The 21,800-nt window shown below is 43.2% G+C and overlaps 1 long non-coding RNA gene across 1 annotated transcript; it reads left to right on the top strand.

The window, feature by feature from the left end:
• Positions 1-12,647: 12,647 nt before the first annotated feature.
• Positions 12,648-20,445, top strand: LOC130151937 (uncharacterized). Its single transcript, XR_008822811.1, has 3 exons — positions 12,648-12,796; positions 13,061-13,118; positions 15,274-20,445. It is a non-coding gene; the product is annotated as an uncharacterized LOC130151937 (long non-coding RNA).
• Positions 20,446-21,800: the final 1,355 nt, after the last annotated feature.

Raw genomic sequence — 21,800 nt, 5'->3', positions numbered from 1 at the left:
TTCCATTCAGTTAATTCCTCATTTCCTTAAGTAGATAAGTTTCCCTGTGTTCGTGAACAGTCTTAAGTATTCTTACCAAGACTTCACCCAGGAAGATGGAAATCGTTCTTGCAGGCTCTGAATTAAGGAAACCCTGAGTGTCTCTCAGTATGTGTATGATTCACTTGCTTAGTTTGGAATGCCCTGTACGCACACAGGACCAAGACAGCCACTTCTGCCTTCATCTGTATGCTGAGAAGTGCCTGTGTTTGGGTGTGCTATTGAAAAAAAAGTATTTCTAGAGTAACCAGCAGTTTCCCCCTGAATTTAGTATTTGTCCCACTGAACTTAATATTTTGTATATAGATATATATTCTGCATTCAGCAGCAGAAAAGATCTGGTTATATTAACTCGAGTGACACCAGATCCTAAAGGCCATTCAGTCAATTAAAACAGTCTGAGGAATCAGGCAAAACTTCATCAAGATAAGCTACTAGAAAGCAAGCTTTTGCCAACGCAGGGAGCGCTATAATTTTAAGCAATTGATTAGAACCATGATTGTTCTAATCAACAGTTACTCAGGCTTTATCTGGCCTTTAATTTGTTGAGCTAAACTGAAGTAAGTCTGATTTAAGTCAAAATAAGAATTCACAGAGCCCTTTGCAGCAAATTAAACCCAGCTAAACCAATGTAGCTTCGCATGTAGATGAGCCCTAAGGCAGCAAAATGTCCAACAGCAGTGACAAAGTGCTCGATGGTTGTCAGGGAACATGTGTTTTTACTTTCATTGTGGCAGGAAACACCATAGGGTCAAGGCTGCAAACCACTGTTTATATTGTTCGTTCTTCTGCTTACTTATTATATAACCGATTTGCAGTGTCCCATTATGTGCTACATGGTGTGCCTTTAAAATTATATATTATAAGCATATTTTTAAAATAAATAGTACCCACACATTTTATTAATACTGGGAATGGGGGAGCTTGTTTATAACTGCTGTTGTACTGGTTTTATTGGATCTGCACTTCAAGCATGACACCTGTTAAAAGGATGGGTCCAGATGCAGGGCAACATTTTGACCTTTGTACAGCTCTGAATGGGGTGGGAAGGTAACCCTTTCAATATATTGCTTTGGGACTCAGCTGGAAATGTCATAGTTGACCAGTGTTAGCCTTTATGCAGTCTTCTTTTCCCTTCTGCCATTTCTCCATTCCCCCATTGTTTTTTGTTTGGTGGTTGTTTTTTTTTCCCCTCGTTTTCCTTTCATTCTCTTTATATACCATCTTAACTCTGCTTCCTCTTCCTTTTCCTTGAGTCATCCTATTCATTTCATGCAGGGTCCATATCACAATCCTCGCCTTTCCTTTCATGCTGTCTAACCATCATATTCCTCCCACTTCACACAGTAGCTCATTTCTCATTAGCTGGTTGTGCTTGCTGATGTGGGACCACCAGTTAGCTGAGCTGTTTTCTAGGGCTTCTTTCATCTCATGCTGAGTGAGCAAAAGTCACTTTAAACAGTGTCATTCCACTTGAATTTGGCCATGCATACTGAAGATTTCTTACCGATGTATCAGGTACACGCTGTGGTTGCAGATTTTGAGGACAAAATGCAGTGGAGGTTATTTGTCAGGACTTTGGTGAAGTGTTTGTGTGGTGCTGAGTGAAAAAGCATTGGTTAAGTTGAAAAAATGGGTATTAGTGTAGGAATTGTAAGGTGAGAAAAACATCCAAAAGAAAAATAGAATTAATTTCTCCATATGCTTTGCTGTACAGTGGCACAGCGCTGGCAAAGGGAAAGGATAGACAGGACCATGAATGAAAGCCAGAGGTCAGTGAAGGTCAGCTCTGCTTCTTTAGGTGCTGTCTTGCACTGGTAAACTGTACCAGAAATTATGATCTGAACCTGCAATGTGCAGTGACCTTCAACAGGACAAATACGTTTCTTAGGCCTAAGGTACTAAGGTATTTCCAGCAGAAGTACGGAAGTATATTTGCTGATAAAAGACATTCAAACCATCTATTTCCTCTAAAATCCTGCATATACTCCACTCATACGTATGCAGGAAAGATTAACTAAAACCAGAACTTGTCCAGAAAAAGGTGACTGAGCTGATTAGGAAAACAGAAATAGAAAACTTACTTATAGCAAGAAATAAAAGGATTGTTAGTTAAAGGTTATCGGCCCAACCAAGTAACTGTTGAAGTCAATGATTCTTCTCTAAAAGTGCAAGGAGGTGAATTCAGGAGATCTTTTAAGATCTATTTTAGTGATGCGGAGTCGATACAGGAACTGCCAGTTATCTCACCCAAACTGGAAATAAGAGGAAGATTTGTAACTGCCAGAGGAATGAGTTTCCAAGCACTCTGTCAGTAGCAGGGGTGAAAATAAACAAAATCAACCTCAAATCTTTAGATGAAGCTTAGGTGGTCTTTAGATAAGGCTTAATATTTTAAGAAAAGGGATTGTATGGTATGATTGCTCTCAGTGGCATGAGACCATCGTGAATGACCCAGGAAGTCCTTGCAGTTGTTTTGTAATACAAGGGGGTGACAACAAAGTCACAGTGGACCTAAACTTTTTACTTGTGTGCTGGTTTTGGCTGGGGTAGAGTTAAATTTCTTCACAGTAGCTAGTACGGGGCTATGTTTTGGATTCGGGGCTATGTTTTGGATTCGTGCCGGAAACAGCGCTGATAACTCCGGGATGTTTTAGCTGTGGCTGAGCGGTGCTTGCACAGAGCCGAGGCCTTTTCTGCTCCTCACTGCGCCCCAGCCGCGACCGGGCTGGGGGGGCACAAGGAGCTGGGAGGGGGCACCGCCGGGGCAGCTGACCCCAGCTGACCAAAGGGATGTCCCATACCACATGGCGCCACGCTCAGCATATAAAGCTGGGGGAGAAGGAGGAAGGGGGAACGTGCGGAGGGATGGCGTTTGTCTTCCCAAGTACCTGTCACACACGACGGAGCCCGGCTTTCCTGGGGATGGCTGAACACCTGGTGCCAGGGGAAGTGGTGAATGAATTCCTTGTTCTGCTTTGCTTGCGTGCGTGGCTTCTGCTTTACCTGTTAAACTGTCTTTATCTCAACCCACGAGTTTTCTCACTTTCACTCTTCCAGTTCTCTCCCCCATCCCGCTGGGGGCAGGGAGCGAGCGGCTGCGTGGGGCTCGGTTGCTGGCGGGGGTTAAACTGTGACAACTGGCAAGGAGGTGAAGCAGTAATAACCCATTTGAGTCAATTTACCTATATTCAGAGTAATTCATTGAGGCTATAAAGGGAACTCACTCGTGTATACATATGAATTGTGCTAATGGACCTGGATATAGAATAATTAGGGAGCAGTGAGAAAAATTTTGCAGCTCTGACTACTGCAATTACCTTGACAATTTCAGAGAAGTGTCAACAATAGCAAAGCGTGGATCAGCACGCTTTTCCATCCATTGTCAATCACAACCTTGTGTAGGTTCACCAAGATGGTAATGGAGTGTAGGAAGGGCAGTGTCATGAGGTACTGGAAATGTTACTGCAGCCTAAAGAAAGAATGCCTTACATCCCCACATCCTGCACACCATTACCCTCCACTGTCAAACATTTTAATACACAAACATTTACATTATGCCTATCTCTTATCTTCCTTCCTTTTTCTATTGTAAGGAATGCATATTTTTAAAACTCACATATAACGTTCCTTGCCTGAGTTTTGTAGAAACACTGCACCACACTAAATTCTGGTTTGCTCTTGATCTCAAAAAACTGGCACAGTGCTTCAGCAGGAAGGAAAACTTTATTTCTCATACAAAGATTTTTTCCAAAATCTTCTTTTGTATCTTTGTAGGACCATTAATTTTTCGTAAGTGTTCATACGGGTAAAGGAGCAGCGTAGTATTACATATTAACTGGAGAGTAGAATCAAGTAACTAAATATACATTGAACTGGAATGGTGAAAAAAAATTACAGGCCAAATGTTAATCATGTGAGTCATACTGAACATGTGAATTAATCACATTGAAGTCAGATACATTTAGAGTTGTGAACTTGTCTGCACTGTTGTGGTGGACCGTAGCCTGGATCATCCACGAGCTTATGCAACTGTGTCAGGCTGAGATGTAGTGAAGGTCAGGCTTTTCTTCTGTGCCAGTATGTTAGTGAACAAACCAGCATAGGACACAATGACAACTGAGACATTAACCAGTTCCTATGAATTTCCTCAGGTCTAGGAGGAGGTTCGTGACACCATCCATTCTGTTCACTCGCAAGACGTAGCTCTGTAGTCTGGTGTGCACATTGAAGAAATGGGCATGTACTTTTCAATGCAAACCTGTTGCTTCTTTGGAAATTTTGCATGGAAAATCAGTGGAAGCCAGCTGAAAATTTTTATTAAACTCAGTTCTTCTACAATGAAGAACTGAGGACCTGAATTAAAACTCTTACTCTCCCAGATCATGTATGAAGGGTTCAACTTCTCTGTCACTATCTTACTTGTCTTTTCCATCCTTCTGGTTTTTTCAGATAGTATCTGGCTACATTTTGTTCTCAAAAACTCCTCCCTGCCTCTGCAGCTGACCTCTGGGATGCTCCCCAGTTTCGCATGCGGGTGGTATGTGTGTGCATTGTACCATCTGTACACACCTACTGCTTAACTTGCTTCTCCACCTCTGATCCACTCCTCCGCTTCCCCATCTCTGCCCCCCTCTGCCAATCCCATGCGGTATCTCTCAGTTTAGCGTGCTTTTTCCATTCATAAAACAGGAGATGATGACCATTTTCTGCAGGCAAATCCCTTCCTCATCCTTTCTCCACCCGCACCAGTAATTCTGTCATCTCCCGAGCTCATTTCTTCTCTTTTCTCTCCCATACGAATGCTGGTCTTAGGCCATGCTTTTTGTTCTGTGAAGTATTTCCAACGACCTGATTCCCCACCTCAGACCCTGTTTCCAAAATTCTTCCCCAGACTTAGGTCATCTTTAGCCTGCAGATGCTCATAAATTACGAGCTTTCTAGAAGTTTCTCCCAGGGAAGCTTTAGCTTCCTCTTTCCACTCAGTTCAGGGTCTCTCTGTTCCCCATTCCAGGAGACAAAGTTTTCACTACCCTCCTTCCCCTTGTTCCTCACCAAGTGACAGCATCTTGTCACTGTTGTGCCCCTTCTTGGGTTGTTCCTCTCTTCAGTTTCAGACCTCACCTTTTGGGCTCGTCATTGTTCTGCTGCTGCATTAATTTGGGATTTGTGTTGTTGCTCTCACATGTTCTGGTCCAGCCCGGCTTTCCTCTGATTGCTTCCTTCCTTCCTTCCCTCTTCCTGCTTTCCTCCAAGGCCTTTCGTTCATGCTGCCCTTTTTGTTTAAGCCTGGAACAACTGCACCCATCTTGTGAATCATATCCACGCTGTCTTCATTCAAATCTCCCCATAAAACGTACTTCTGCCATAAAGCCTATCCAGCTCAGATTCCTCTGCTGAAATATATCCCATTCCTCTATAATAAAAACAAATCCTGTTTCATAACAAAACAAAAAGAACTGGGCAAGAGACTGACTACACAATTTTTGCCAGTTGCTTTCTGCCAAGAGCAACATGCTTCTTATCCCACTCCTTAGTATTGTCCTCCCCATGTGCCTCCTGTTTGTCCTTTTGTTTTATTATCAGCTTTTGAGTCCTTCCTGAGGGCTCCCAGCCTTATCGTGCGCTCACGTTGGTGTGAAGCGAGGAGTAACTCTGCTGCAGCAAACAGGGCTTTGCCAAGGTGAAATTTCTGTGGAAGGCGAATCAGCCCTTTGTTTTAATATTAGCTAATAAAGCCTGTGCACAGCTCTAGCACAGCACTCTGGTTTTAATTAATAAGAATTAGCATATACATCTACATACACTCTCTTTTTCCCTCTGCGGGCTCAGCTACTTTGAAGAAAACCTCTTTGTACGTCTTCCTGGTTATTCTATATCTTGACATTAAAAAACCCCAAACGAATAAAACTGAAAACCAAAGTAACATCAAACTCCCACGCAAACAAAAGGCTTAGCTGCTGCCGGTGGCGGGGAGCAGTGGGAGCAGCCCTCCCCGCCTGCCAAGGGGAGCCTGTGCTCCTCGCTGCTGGGGAGCCGTCCAATTCCCAGCCCGCCGTCCCTTCCTCCGCCTTTGCACAATCCCACTGGAGTGACTTCCCAGTCCTAATTGGAGCCCCTGGGCATTATTGTAGTATTATTATTTAATAAACAACCACATAAAACACTGGTTGGCATTTAAATAAAAGAAAGGAAAGCTCTGACTCCTAGACTGTTTTGTTTTCCTGTTGACTTGGGTGGAAGCAGGTTTTCTGCACAATACCCACGCTCACACAACACATGCTTACCTTTAATGTTTTAGAAAAGGCGCTGCTAATGTGGGCCCAGTGCAGGTGGGAGGCCCTAGACCTACTGCAGCTGTAAATATAGAGCTGTAACCTGGATGTTCCTGAATAAAATGCACTAAGGGCTTTTCTTGCCTGAGCTACACTGAGCAAGGATTCAGCACCGTTATCTCCCTTGTTACCCCCAGCATGGCCTTTCCAGTGGTTATCTGAAATGCACAGCCATCAGGATGCTCTTAAGAAGAATAAATGGAAAAGATAGTTTTATTTTTGCATTTGATTGTAAGTTTGGGACGTTGCAGAGGGAGCGTTATCATGACAAAAGAAAACATTGTGTCCTTCAAATGAATGCAAAGGAGCACAACTTGTTCAATAAGGTTTTGAAAGAAAACAAAGAGCTGAAGGCCAGAACTGACTCCTTTAGAAACAAGTCTAAAATGAGACAGGATTCAGAGTGCTTAAAATACTTCGGTGACAAGCCACAAAGAAGTGTCTGTTACTAGAATTGATTGAATTAAGGAGAGGGAGAGAAAATCTTGAGAACTTTTTAGTGTGGGGAGTATAAGAACAAAATTCTCCTGGGCCACAACCAGAGCCCTGAATCAGCGTAACTCTTTTCCTTGAAGAAAGTGAAAACTAGACAAGGGTGAGCGCATACACCCTTATTATCCTTTTTTATTGTGGGTAAACAAGGAAGAATTCTCTGGGCTGCCAGCTAGCCACTTTCCTGCAGTGAGCCTGGAGTGCAGGCTGGGTTTGTTTCTCTTGGTTAGGCGATGCCTCTCTTATACACTAAATGATCAGGTCCTACAATGGACTTCTTGTGAGATCTGAATCTTATTTACTGGTTTGTGTGTGGTGTAAGTGTTCTTAAGGTATTCAGTAGGAGTGAAACATTCTTGCTGTTTATAAAAGTTATGTACATATATGCTTTAATTGTGTGGAGTTCACCTCTCATTCTTCCCACCATTTCATTACATGTTCGCTCCCCTGTATTATATATTAAAAACTTCAGGCAGTGGCTCACTTGCATTTACATATGTGGACTGCAGTAATTCTGTGATGTTGCTTAGAACTTCTGTATGAACATGTTGTCAATGTGGGCATGACAACTGTATTGCAGATTTTTAGTAGATAAGCACAGTCAGTGAATGCAAATACGAGTGATTTTGTGTGCAAGTTTTAATATCTAAGCAGAGCTTATAAGTGCGTAACACCTGTAACCACAACTGTCAGTGCAAACAGGGAAACTAGTTTTAAGGTGTTTGTGCTGGTTTAAAAGTGTGGACTTTGAAACATACTTCAGCTGTAATGGTGAAGATGTGTTCATCCTCCGGCATGTATTTAAGTGCATAAACTCTGTTATTAAAGAACGCAAACTTTATTAGCAGCTGATATGCCAAAGTCCATGTGAAAACAAGTACCAGGATGGTGAGGACTGACTTACGAAGCAACCTGTGGCTTTTAAAGACATTACGGAAATCTTACTGTGAAATGGATTAAAAAGTGCTGGTTGATGGTCTTAGGGAGATGGGTGTTAAGCATGGAGATTTCTCTTGGAAAGCCAAATGGTAACTTACGGGGAGGGTACTGGATTTGCATGAGTGGCTGTTTGGCCAGTAATAGGTTTGCTCTAGAAGCAGGGAGCTTGCTTAGTAAAGGCACTGTAGGGGCACATAATGTAAGGAGAAAATGGAATCTGTTTGAATACGGGGTTTAGTAATCTTCCCCTGAAGGGAGACTGAGTGACTGCTTTTTGTGAGAGTACTAAAACAATAATATACTAAGTTGTAACAAAGATGTAGAGAAGAAGTATGCTCTGCAAAGTTTTCTGGTGCATTTTATCAAAACTGTTCATGTCACAGAAAGAAACAGTTAGATGCAAGCCCAAGAATTTAATCAACAAAGAGGCAAAATGAACCTCTTTCAGCCTTTTCTTTATTGATGAATATAAATCTTTGCTTGTTTCTGTATTTGGTAGAGTTGTCCTTAACTGGCCTGCAAAGTATTTCCTAGGTAGAGAGTTCAGCTTCAACATGTGAAGAAATTTGTTCTGAATTCACTGCAAGTCCTCCTGCTTGTTCTAAATAACACCATATTAAGTAGGTGTTGAACTGCTGTAAGAAAAGTTGTGTTTTGCAGAGAGAGGAAATGAAATTGTCTCTGTATTTGCATTTCTTTAGCACTCAGTCCGAGTGATGTATTCATGGAAAATCAGAAGGAGACAGTCTTCAAAATGGCCAGCAAACTGAAGAAGCTGGGCTGGGAGCATCCGTATTTTCCCATTTGAAAACCTCGCCTGTTGCTTGCTCCTATGGAGTACCTGGAAACACCAGTAAAAAACAAATTACATTAGTCCCATTGTATTTTAGAAGCTCTTTTGTTTGTATAATATTAGGATGATGTCAGAGGTTGATTATAAGTTAGACTGTTCCAATAAGAACAATTAATTTGGGGGCAAAAGCCAGTGAGGACCCCGTCAGACACTGAACAATGTTTTTGGTTTTCACACACTGAATCATCAGTGTTTGTAGGCCTCTAACATGTAAATCACCCTGAGGTAATCTGGAAGGGAAGGATATGAATAAGTCAATTAAATTGGCAAACAGCCTAAGGAACACCCTGTTTAGGGATAAAATCACATGCCTGTCCTACTGCCAGTAGTTTTAAAGAAAGAAATAGAGTTAGAATCTTTGTAGTTCATTTCTTTGCAGAGACAGGTGATTTAGAAGGCTTTGGTCTTCTTTTGTATGTGTGAGCTTGGGTTACTGAGATAAGGTAGTAAGCAATGTGTTTTCTGCAAGTAAATTTATTTTGATGACACAGAAGGATGTCATCCAGGTTGCAGAGGGTGTAGGAACTAGTTACGGTAATTATTTCATATTCAGTTTTACGATACGAACATTCAAAAGACTGAATTACCCTTTATCTTTCCAAGTACCTCTGTTGTTTGGGGGCTTTTTTTGGGGGGGGGGGAGGGGGAAGAGAGGCACAATTTTCCATCAGAAATCCTTTTTCCACCCAACTCAGCAGTTACTGACATACATTAAGGTGCTCTGTATCTAAACAGTAACAAAAACAACTGCTCTCTTCTTACCATCTGCCAGGCCTGTGCCTTCAAAGGTGTGATGTAACGGGAAGAAAAGGCAGAGGTGAAGAAAACTTTTCATTGAAAGTTGTGCAGAGGAAACAGTATTTTCATTCTTAGCTCTTTACAGTACAAAATGGAATCTTTTTGTGTTGTTAAGAGGCTTGCTGTATTTGCTGGAAGACTAGCCATGTGTTTCTGCCACCCCACCCAGACCTTTGAAGTCATAGGCCAATTCCAACCAGGAAAGCGGCTGGCTCTCTAGGAGAAGACATACCCTGGATGTGCTCTGGAGGGAAGGCCCAGGCAGAACGCACGGCTGACACCAGACACGGTACGTGGGAGTGGATCATTATGACCTCCCCGAGTGCAGGAGAAGCTGTAATTGGCATTTGTATGTTATTAAGCATCAGAGAACTTAACCATAAACAGAAATCCATAGGAAATCAGGAGGCACTGGTTACACCGCTCACAGAACTACTCATTTAAGGGCAGCTTTTGGGCATTTTTCAGAACCATTAAGAGCGGGGGAGATGTAATCTCATTTTCTTTTCCTCCATATAGCCTATCATCTTTGGAATTCTAGAATCGTGTTCCTGGTTGAAGGGAAGTAACTTCCTGGGAACAAAACCAGCCAGAAAGCAACAGAAACATGGGGTCACTGGAGGCACCACCTAACTGCCCTCTGGATGCCTGGGAAGTAACAGTGTCAGGAGATCCTAGAGACAAATGCACAGACTGGCAAAAGACCCGGATAAACATACTTGTTCAAGATGGTTTCGGTATCTCTCACCTGAGCCCAGCCATCTGATAACGTCTAGCCCACACCAGTCTTTACTCCCTATGGAGACAAAGAGGCACCTTCCAGGAACAATTTGTTCCATCCCAAAATAGGTGTGACATGGCTGTGATGAACCCTTCTTTTCTTCTTTTCCTTTTTCTTTTTCTTTCTTTTTCTTTTTCTTTTCCTTTTTCTTTTTCTTTCTTTTTCTTTTTCTTTTTCTTTTTCTTTTTCTTTTTCTTTTTCTTTTTCTTTTTCTTTTTCTTTTTCTTTTTCTTTTTCTTTTTCTTTTTCTTTTTCTTTTTCTTTTTCTTTTTCTTTTTCTTTTCCTTTTCCTTTTCCTTTTCCTTTTTCTTTTCCTTTTCCTTTTCCTTTTTCTATTTCTTTTCCTTTTCCTTTTTCTTTTTCTTTTTCTTTTTTCTTTTCCTTTTTTCTTTTTATCTTTTTTCTTTTCATTTTTTCTTCTTTTTCTTCCTATTTTCCTTTCTCTTTCTCTCTTTTTTTTTTCTTTTTAATTTTAATTTTCTTTTTCTATCCATCTTTGTTGTGTGCTGAAGAGGCCTAGGTGACCATCTGAATTTTTGGGACAGCTCATGTTCAGCAAGATGGATCCCAACTGTAGTGTTCCGCTCCTGTGCAGTCTGACTGCGTTGTTGGCAGCAGAGCAAACTCCCATTACTAGATGAGGGCTAGAGATTCTGCACCAGAGGGTTTGTTCAAGGATCTCTTTTGTTTAGAGCTGGAACTGGAGATTCACTCTGCCTCTTGGACATGTCTCTGGCTCTTACTCATTTTCAAGCATTCAGGCACTGCTCAGAGCAGTGGAAAGAAACAGAAATAGCTGCTTTCACTTCTCATGTTGGTGTATGGGCCCTGCAGAGAAACAGGAACCAAAGTTAAGGTTAAACAGGGTTTAAAGGAACAAGACAATGTTTAGTAGGGGAAGGGAAAAACACATAAGCTGGCCAGGTCTTTAACTTCAGAGCAGTGTACACGAACTGTTGCCATGTCCCCAGGAAAACAAGGGATTCGGGAAATAGTCTAAGGCTAGGCTGCATGAAATACAGAGTGCATGACACAGCATGAGTGCCTTTGTCTCGATAGGCAGCACTCTAGAATTGGTATGACCTTACTCCTGCCCTTGTTAGTCTGAAATATGTAGCACAGCTGTAGGATGTAGTTCATCATTTAGTAAGGGTAAATACAGTTCTGGATGGGAACATGGGGGTGAGAAGTGTTCTGCACCCAGCGTTCACTTGCATGTTGCAACTTGCTGCTTGGAAAAAAACAGAATGCTTTGTCTTCTTGTAGCTCTGGTGAGCGACTCCTTATCATAACCTTGTAAGAGGTTTCAAGTGTGTTCATGAATAGGAAGATGATTAAGATGACACATCAAGGTTTTCTGAATACTTACTCCTATTCAGCTGCACTCTCATATTTTTCTTAGTTTCCATTCCAAGCTGAGGTGTTTCTAATCTCCAATGCGATTGGCAGACCACATCCTCTCACTCTTGGTGGCCCAGCCTGCTTGAAACTCGAGAGGAGCAGTAAGAGAGTGAGTTTAAATGAGGGGCTGCCAGAGCAAAAGCAGCTAATTTAGCTGAAAAGCCCTGTGATGACCTCAGCAAAAAGGTGGCCTCTGCTGCTCCGAGCAGCTACTGTGACAAAAAATGAAGCGACCTGAAAAAGAAGCTAAACAGGGGATTTAGAGGATCTAATTTGTAGGGTAGAAAGAGGAAGATGGCTGTGTAGCTGGGGAACAGTTGAAACTCTTGCCCTGAACACATCCATAAGTCATCATGCCAGGTAGGGTATTTTCTCTTCCCCCAAGTGTTTCCCAGGCTGGGTGTCTGCTTTGGCCACAGCTGCTTCTCTTCCACAGCCCATTAGAGCCCTGAGACCTGGTTTTGAGCAGGCTGTGTAGGAAGGAGGTAATACTTCTCTCTGTCATGCAGCTGAAGAGTTAGGTCTGTAGCCTAGCTGGTGTGCTGTTTTTGAAGAGAGGACTCATTAATTACCCTACATTAAACGAAATCTAATTTCAAGAGCACAAGGACGCAGAGGGGAAAAGGAAGCCTGATTTTTCCAGTGTTCAAATGATCGCATCAATGCAGAGATTTGTGTCACGGGGAGTGCCTCTGGGCCTTCTTGCCACCAGGATTGTTAACAGAAGGCAGAAAAACAACTGAGACCAATGGCTTCGGTGACAGACACCAGGGGAGTACAGATGGTATCTCTGGCGTTAGACTGGGTGGGCTGCAAGGGGCAGTGTGAGGGCTGAAAGGTTTACCCTGTGTCTTCTTGCTTCTAGGGCTGTAAATGAGTGCTGGCCATACAGACTAACAGCACAAGTTTCACCACACTTGCAAAGTAGCTCTGGTAGTTCCCTTTTCTTTGACATTTTGCAAAGCCATGTTTGGGATATGCAAACGTTTGGGTATGGGCAGGTCCAGGTCAGGGAAGGTAGAAGTAGTAGAGAAGGTAGGTTAAATTTACATTGTAGCCTCATTTTCTTGATTTGACAGGGCAAAGAGAGAAACCCCAGAAGCCATGTATCTTGAGTTTTATTCCAAGTTGGTTACAAAGAGCAAATTAAGAAAATAGGTATGTCTGTTGACATTGCCACCCTGACTTTCATGTTATATAGCTCTTCCTACCTACTTTTGCAGTTCAGCCCCCTGTTCCTACCCCCTTAGCTCTGTAGCTCCAAGGACCTGGTTGACACCTGCTCCTTGCTGTCTGGTGCCCTCTGGTGCTGCAAGTACCGGACTGAGCTACATCCCATCACAACCTTAGGCAGTTGTGGGAACCAGCCTGTACCCCAACAGGGGACTCATGAAACTGGTATCTGCTTTTTCCCTATTTCAGCCTGGCTGTGGCAAGGGACCTCTGATACGCCTTGGAGCCGATGGGACTGGCCTGGGAGGTAGGTAAGAAGACCTAGTCCTAGCTTCTCTAGTCCTATTTCAGTCCTTAAAGGGGAAGAGTGGGAAGTGGACAGGCTTTCAGTGGTCCTCCCTCCAAATAAATCTCCCTTGCTTTATTCCCTGCCCTTCTCCAGCTTTAGCTTTCAAACTTCTGCCATCCATACCCTTTTATTACTGCTGCCTTCACAGAGTTGCCTGGTCTCTCCGCAGAAAGCCTTTCTTCTTCCTCCAGGATACAACTCCTCTTCACCTAGGACGCTACTCCCACCACACAGTCTCTGATCCTGCTCCAGACACCTTATATTCCAGGGCCCATGGCTTAGGAATGCTTGGAGTTTACATGCTCAGATCCATTGTTCAGAAAACAGGATTACAGTATCTTTGCTGTCCTTCACCTCCCCTCTAATTAATCAATGCTAATTGATTGATTGATGGTGGCTTATCAATATAACAATCTCCCAGGTCCGAGAAGCAGCCACATGCCTATCATTCTCACATATTTACCCAGAGCATACGGAACATATTAACCTCCAGAAATTAGTTAGAGCGTCTTCTGAATTAGTTTTTATTAATTTCTTTGGACTAAAAGAAAACTGATGACAGAGGGTGATAGCAACAACAGACTCATAGGTCATTTACTTGGTTTTGGTCTAGGCAGATTTCACCCTCACAGGGAATGTGTGGATCACTTGGTGACTACAAACTGCACAGTGACGGGGTAGGTTCTTGCCTGCAAGCCTGCTCACCACACGTAGTGCCTGTGCCCTCTTCAGTTTAGCACTCCCTTCCTGAGATGGTCACATGCTGCTCATGATGGTGTTGTAGTGCTGCACACATAGGCAGTAGGTGCCATGCAGTAACAGGGATCAGTTTAGAGGGGCTGGGACTGGCCAGCCTGCTCCGTCCCTGCATGAAACCCCAAGCGACCAAGCACTTCTCTTCTGCGCCAGTGCTTGGCTGAGATTCCTCAGGCTTTCTCTCATAAGGCTTTTTTTGGCCAGCCTAGCTGCTGGGCTTTCTGAGTTGTAGGCAGATGACAGTGCTTCCATGCTGTTGGTGCAGCTGGGAGTAACTGCTGTAAGGAAGGACCAGATTCACCTACTGTGTGGGCTGAAACACGACGAGCTGCTCGTTTGCAATCTGATTGCCACCAGGAGTCCTTTTGGCATGGGCTTTCACGGCAGATTCATGACCTGAGGATCATCAGCCTGACAAATTTCAGTTCTCTGCCACAGGGAGCAATTATAGGGAGAAAGCCACAACTTTGTTGCTGTTTTGACAAACCTCTCTTGGACACAGCTGAACTGGTTAATCAGAAAGCAAGATATCTGCCCCGAATTCAATCAAAGAAAACCCACAAACCTAACAAACAGGCAGTGAGCTGTAGGCAGGCATTAAGCTTGAAACGTGAGCTGGAACTGATAAAGGGTTGGAAGAGCTGTAAAGCAAACTGAAAATGGGACCTTATAAAGAGAAGTTGGGCAATCTTCAGAAAAGTGGTGCTACCAGTCCTGTCAATGAATACTTAGATATGGCCCTTGCAGATTGCAGGTCTCTTGATGCAATGCTCACTGGTGAGTCATTTAGAAGATCAGTAATTGAAGGATAGAAAATGGCCTGCTGTGGCCTGCAGCCATTATGAGCTGCACATTTTTTCAAGGGCTGTTTGTTGCAATCTCCTCCATTTTCTGCAGATGGGGTGTGGCTCTCCCATTCCTGGCAAAGTGGCTGGTGCAGCCTTTGGTTGGGAAAATACGGGTGCTGTTGCATGACAAGCTAGGCTTCCCCGGGGGGAGAAGTCACCTTCTTCCTCTTCTGCACAACATCAGGGGTGTGACAATTCCCTAAAGCACAATGGAACTGCATAGAAATCTGGCAGCTTTTTCCAGTGTGTAGTTATACAGATCTGGCTCATAAAAACATCTGAATCACATTTCACACTAACTTCCTAGCTACGTAAACATAACCTGATCATCTTCTTAGGATCTGAGCCTTATCTTATCAGACTATGCCTCCTTTTCCTTTTTTCACCAGAGGCCTTGTGACCCTCACTCCTTGCGTAATTATTTGGGCTTGCGTGAAAGCTGCTGTGTTCAAATTTCTCAGCCTGCAATCAGAAGTGACACTGTCACTCTTTGTTCATGTTAAATGCAGGCACCCAAAGTTTCTTTGGCTGTGATGCATTAGAGAACTCCTTCTTCATGCAGAATGGGAGGGACGCCGCACTCAGCCCCTTGGATGACAGAGCACGGATGGGCAGCAATCCTGCAGCTGTGCCTGTGGTGGGTGAGACAACTCCTACACCTCCTTGACTCCTTTTTGCCTTTCTGCCACTCTGCCTTCCCAAATCCACTCACTTTGCAGCTGAAGGCCAGCCAGGTAGGTCTGCTGGCTGCCTGGGGTCACCAAGCAAGAGGCAGACTGTGGCACTATGCTGCAAGTATGGGAAGCGTGGACTTAGATTTGTGGAGGCTGCAAGGAAGGAGCAGTCTGGTGAGTGTTCAGACAGATGCTGCATTCAGTCTGGGAGGCAGAAGAAGAAATGCACCCTACTTATTTATAGGAAGATGGAAGTTGCTGTGCTAGGCCAAGTGATTAAGTCTGGTATCCTGCTTCAGACAATGATGAATGCTGGCTGCTAGAGGACATGCAAGAAATGGTGTAGTAAAACAAAGATAGAATCACTCAACATGAACATTTCTCATCATCCCACTGATATCTAGGTCACTAGTTAACCATGTCAACAGCTAGTGACCAGCATGAGGTGGGAAGGATGAAGGCTTTACGCTGAACTATTCTGGTTGATGTCCTGCATGATTCCTTTCACTTAGCTGAAATGAAAATGAAGAATAAATGATACCCTCCTTATCCCGTTCCTTCTGAAATATATGACAAACCTTGTATTGTTATCAAAGGTACAGGATCAAACCTGTCATTATCTCACATACAGCACAATAAATATCGTGACTAGGAGTTAACAGTGCATCAAAAATGATCATCTCTAAGTCTTGTTGGCAGGCTTTACGTGAACCAAACCCAGGCTGTCAGCTGCGTTCTGTAATGACAATGCAGCAGCTCCTCTGTATTATCATTTTCTGTCATTGCATACTACAGGTGAAAAATGCAAGTGAACAGTATTTTACATGCACAGATACATAACTGATTATATTATGAAGAACTGCAAGAACAAGACACTTATTTTTCACTTTTAGGAATTTGAATGAGGAGTTCTCATTACCCAGAATCAGGATACATCTTGCTTGATGAATACAATAACGAATGGGTTCTTCAAATCCCTAATTCACAAGCATTTCAGAGAGACAGTTCAGCAGCCCAAGAAAGATGTACTATTCCTAGAAATCTTGTGACTCAACTCCTGTCCTGTATCTGCCAGTGATTCAATAGCATGGCAGCTGAGCACAAACATGCTTCTGTTAGCAAAGAGGAAGAAGCTGGGCAGATGGAAATGGTCTGTGCGGGTGCCAAGGTGGGTCATCGCACCTGGTCAGGGTTGTAAGATCGGTGATACGTGTAAGGCGATCAGGCTTGCAGGAGGAAAATCTGAGTTGCCTGTCACTGTGTGGTGGTGGTAAGAAAGGAGGATGCACAAGGAGAATGATAAGCTTGATGAGCACTTAGGAAGAGGAAAATGAGGGGTAATAGTGCTTCCTTTCTATTTGTTTAACTAGTAATTTGCTTACCTTTACCTTTAGATTGAATACTTTGCCTAAGAAAGCAGTGGCTGCAGCACTTAGTGTGCAGACTTCTGTAGATGTACAGACATTGTGTGACATGGTTGGAGAGAAGATGGATTATCAGCAGGTAGCCAGCAGCCTGGGGAGGGGTTCTTGAGATTTGTGTGTTTCCATGGGCATCTCCTCAAGTCCACCAGTGTGCTGTAGATTTGGAAAAAACCCAGACTGTGCTCTATTTATGAAAGCGATAATGACATCAGGACAAAACTACATGATCCACGTAGTTCCTGAAGCTAGGGGTTACTCACAGGATATTGCTAGGGCATCAGATAAAAATTTTAACAAGTGGGTGTAAAAATTTCATCATAAGCCTGTCTTTAGGAACCCAAGGAACTGCTCCTATTTTCAAAAGTGTGGAATCATTGACAACTTCAGCTGCTCTCTTCCTCCTGCTTTTATTTTGTGAATGGAGTAGGGCTCAGTCTTTCAGACTTTGTGGGAGTTGTTCTAGTTGCCTGAATTGGTATCATGTGTAACAAACTGGTAGGATGGGTCGGCTACTTTTCCTGTCTTTTATTTGAAGTTCTTTAAAATTATAAAATCTCTGCAGAGGCATAAGCCATCAAAACATAAATAAATGGAAAAGAAATTTTTCTGTTAAATACCTTCTTCCTCTCTACTCCAGCCTCCTGGTTGGAGGTTCCTTCCTATCACTTCTGCTCCCTGCACCAACCAGCACGTGGACACATCACTCCTGCCTCCCAGTGGCTCCCTGGGGAGAGAAGAACCTGCCCAAATTATCCTAAAGAGTGATTGTGGCTTCACTGATTAAACTCCTTAGGGTAGTGATGTACCCAAAAAGGCTGATGACTGCAAGTGATGCTTAGTTTCAAGCATAGTTCCAAGGGCAAAAAAGGCTCCTCCTGCCAAATTTGGTTAGTTTTCCCAGTTTAAATGTTTGTTGACGACTTGCATGTGTGAATAGGTCTTGCCATAAGCTATCTTCCTCAAACAATCTCAGTTACATTGGTCTTATTGCCCACTTCCGTTGACAGCCTTTTGGAGGGAGGAGAGGATGTCATGAATGCAGAAGTGCATCCCCATTAGTTGGATATTTTTATTTTTCCCAGCACATGGATCTAAGATGGCCCTGCTGTCTTCTTGCTGTAACTTAATTGCATGGATCAGAATTCGATTCACATTAGTTTTCTGGCCCTAAATGCTGAAAGTCTAGAACTATTCAAGAGAATAACTTTATGTCATAACAGCCTTACTCTTACTGCCATTAATGTTTCTTGATCATCTCTATTTCAGCCATGTAGAGGCACATAACTGAGGTATTCCTTGGGTAGCAAGATGGTTTCTGTCAGTTGGGGCTTGAAGACTTTTGGAACAACATCATTTCTAGCACAGAAACATCAGGAAGGTTGGGAGCCCATCAGGGACCTGATTGCAAGACATGTTGTCCTGATTCTTCCATTTTGTAATGTGGAGGGATCCAGCTGTTTGACAACCACAAATCACACTGAAGCCTCGAGCAGTATAACTGATTTCCTGGTGGACTCGGGGTGATCAGTGTCCTGGACCAGACAGCCCAGGACATGGCTTTTCTCTGTGTTTGAACTTTTACAGGTCTGTGGGCTTCAGGCAGCCTCCTTCTCTACCACTGGAAGAATCAACTTTATATTCAGTAAGTTCAAAAGAGGACCTTAACTTCCAGCCAGATGTGCTGATCTGTGGGGCATGTCTGGGCGTATGTGGCATGAGAAGAGGCTGTCATCTATGGGCCTGTGTTTGCAAAAGACTTGTAGGACTGCTACCTACAAGTGGCTTTTGGGGACAGCCGTGTCCATGCTCTTGGGCATACATCCACTCTCTTAAGCAACTGAGCAAGCACCCAGAAAGACAGATGGGTGCTGCACTGCATACATCACTTCCTAAACATTGCCCTGTCTCTAATCCACAGCTGCTGTGGATTTTCCTATCAGCATAAGGCCACTTCATCTGAATAAGCAACAACAGGATCTGAAGAAGCAATAGATTTTGAGACAACTGGGGCAATCATACTTTGATCTCTGGCAAAGCCCAAGGGCTTGATTATTATCCGGTGGAAGGAGCTGAGACAAATGAGTTTTCAGGAGTAGGGATCTCAAAGAGTTCAGGCTGGAGGTGGAATAGAGTGAGGGGTGAGGGGGTGTGCCCTCCTCCCAGGATAACAAGGTCAGTCATTAGCAAGCCACAGGGTCCTCTCGAGCCCAGCACTTTACAGGGCTCACATGCATTTTGTAGGAGCAGGCAGGAATGGTTCTTTCCATAGACCTCTGCCACTTCTTTGGAAGCTGATCAAACCTGTTTTATTAAAAACCACCATTGACTTCTAATATTTTTACACTGATTAAGAACATTGACTTGGCTGACTGAACAAGGGAACCAATTGTAGCTCAGCTGCTTCATGCTGGAAAAGCTTTGATCAGACTGAGTGGGCGTCTATGTTTAAGGTACCCTATAAAATGAATTTTGGTGATAAGCTTATAAACTGAATTTGAACCTTGCACAGGCTCCAGAGAAGGAATAAAAAGCTCAATTTATATTCTCTACAGATACACACCAAGATGTCCCTTTAACCTTTGGTTGTTTTACCTAGGGGGTCAATATGTTTCTTAAACCGTTTGAAATTATTTGTACAGATTAGCTGCCTGTGCTGAAGATGGAGAGCTTTCAGGGTGGCTCCCAGGAGTCCTGAAACCAACTATAATGAATGAGTTTGGTATTTTACTTGGAGGAAAAAATGCTGAATGAGTTACAGAGCTGCCAGATAGTCCCAGTTCATTCACACAGACTTGAGGATAATGTGCTTCTCTTGATCCCAACGTGGTATCATTAGAAAAGCTTATTTCAAGGATATTCATGTCTGACATCTTCCCTCCCTCATTACTTATCAGGCTCTATAGTTACACACAACAGTGAATTGCCATTAGAAGACAACAGTACCTGGGGGAGCATGTAGTGGGGTTCATCTCCCCTTTCCACTGAAGCTGGTAACCAAACTTGCATGGGATCAAATGGAAGCAAGAGCAGGTGGTCATACTGTGAAATCCTCCAGTCCAATACATCCGGGGGCGGGGGGGTGCACATGCGTAGGAATCAGTCTGAAGAGTTTGGTAACTGGTCAAGTAATTATTCATCACCAGTGGTGAGTACAGCGCATATCCCAGCACAGCCCTCGTGGAGAGTCCGAGGCTGCCACAAACCCTGGGCACAAAGGAATCATCACAGTAGCGATGGGGTCTTTGCCCCGGAGAGATTTTCTTTAGATGGTGGGTGAGGTTGTGATCTGTCTGAACAAGTGTCTAAATATTTCATCAGAGGAGTCATCTGTCCCACAGCTATCGGAAAAGAGAGACTTTTGTTTGCATTTTCTCAAGGCTGAGGGCTGGAAGTGAGAAACCCAAGGTCTGGCTCTTTGATGGCCTTCTGCATACCTGTGGGCAAGCTGCGCTACTCCGGCACTCTCCCCATGTCTGCTCTGAAAGGTAATTGCTGAGACCTGGCAGCACCCTGAGTTTCTGCAGATATTTCCCCTTCCCTGCTTCAAAACAAATCCACTTCATTTATCATAATAAAGGAAACATTTTTTTTAAACAGTTCATGCTCTCTATATGTGCATCTGCCTCTTCATCCCTCCCAGTGACTTCTGCGCTGATGCCAAACTCCAGCTAAGTGTAGAGGCCCCAGCAATGTCAAAATTATGTTACATTTCCATAAAACTGGGAGACTGAACAATTCAAATATCACTTCTGCTGAGAGAGTATTGCCAGATATCAGAGGATCCCATTGGGGAAGGGGAAAGAGGGACAGATAAAAATACATAAGAAACAAGGTCTCATTTGCTCATTCTGTTGCACACACTCATTTTCTTTTGTGTTTTTGGTTTGTTTTCTTGTAACTCCTAGTTATCCAAATCTTGCTCAGGATTTGAAGTGCAAGCCAGTATACTAGCAACAAAAAAAAAAATCCTCCTGTTGGCCCTTGGTTGCTCTCAGCAAGGTATCCAGACAAGACTAGAGCTCACTCAGTGTTAACCCTCTGCCCCTAGCAAGGGTAGACTATAAGCAGCAAGGACGCTAAACATGCCCAGGGAATGGGTCTTCAATGGAATGGAACAGGTCCATTCATCAACCAGTTTCACCATATGCTAAGGAAATGGAATAATATATATCTAAATCTGAGACAAACTGCAAAGACTAATTTGTGAACTGGGACCCCATTCCTTGGAGTGAAGGTCTTTTGCTTTGAAATGATCCCCACTAGCTTTGCCTGTATGGAAATAACTATGGGAAAAGGCATCACAAACAATCAGGTTCTGCAAGCCTTCTGAGGGCATCATTGACTTCTTCACATGCTCCCAGTCAGGAATCATAGACTCCCTGAACACTCAGTTTCCACCTGAATAGCTTTACTCTCAGCCTGCTCTCTTCATCACACATTATTTTATCCAACTACACTAAAATAACAAGTTTTAATTGGCAATCTGGCTCTCATTTACTAATATCTCCTTGTGCATGGAAGGAGACCTCAAATTCTATGTACTCATTCTCAATCAATGTCAGCTTGGCATTAACTCAATGTTATTACATTATTGATTTTATTCATCCCAGGAGCTACATCAATTTATCATGGAATTTACACTTCTTTAACAACCAACACAAATCAAGAGCATTTGTTAGGCTTGCAATGTAGACTAGAAGGGTTTTGGAATCCGATCCTCATTTTCCTTTACATTTGTTTAGATTTCCAGTTAATCTGAATTCCTATCTTGCCCCTTTGAACTTTCAACCATCTGTAAATACTTTTGATAAATTTCCGTGCTAAAAACTATATTGCAACATAGTTCTGAAAAAACACAACAACCAAACCCAAAAATAAACCCAACAAAAAACCCCAGCAGAAACCCAACTGCAAAATACCCAGCGCCTTCTGATGTAT

This window comes from Falco biarmicus, chromosome 6 (genome assembly GCF_023638135.1).
Source record: "Falco biarmicus isolate bFalBia1 chromosome 6, bFalBia1.pri, whole genome shotgun sequence".
In the NCBI taxonomy this organism is placed as follows: Eukaryota; Metazoa; Chordata; class Aves; order Falconiformes; family Falconidae; genus Falco; species Falco biarmicus.
Note: the sequence above shows the minus strand (reverse complement) of the source record. Positions and strands in the feature narration are given on the sequence as shown.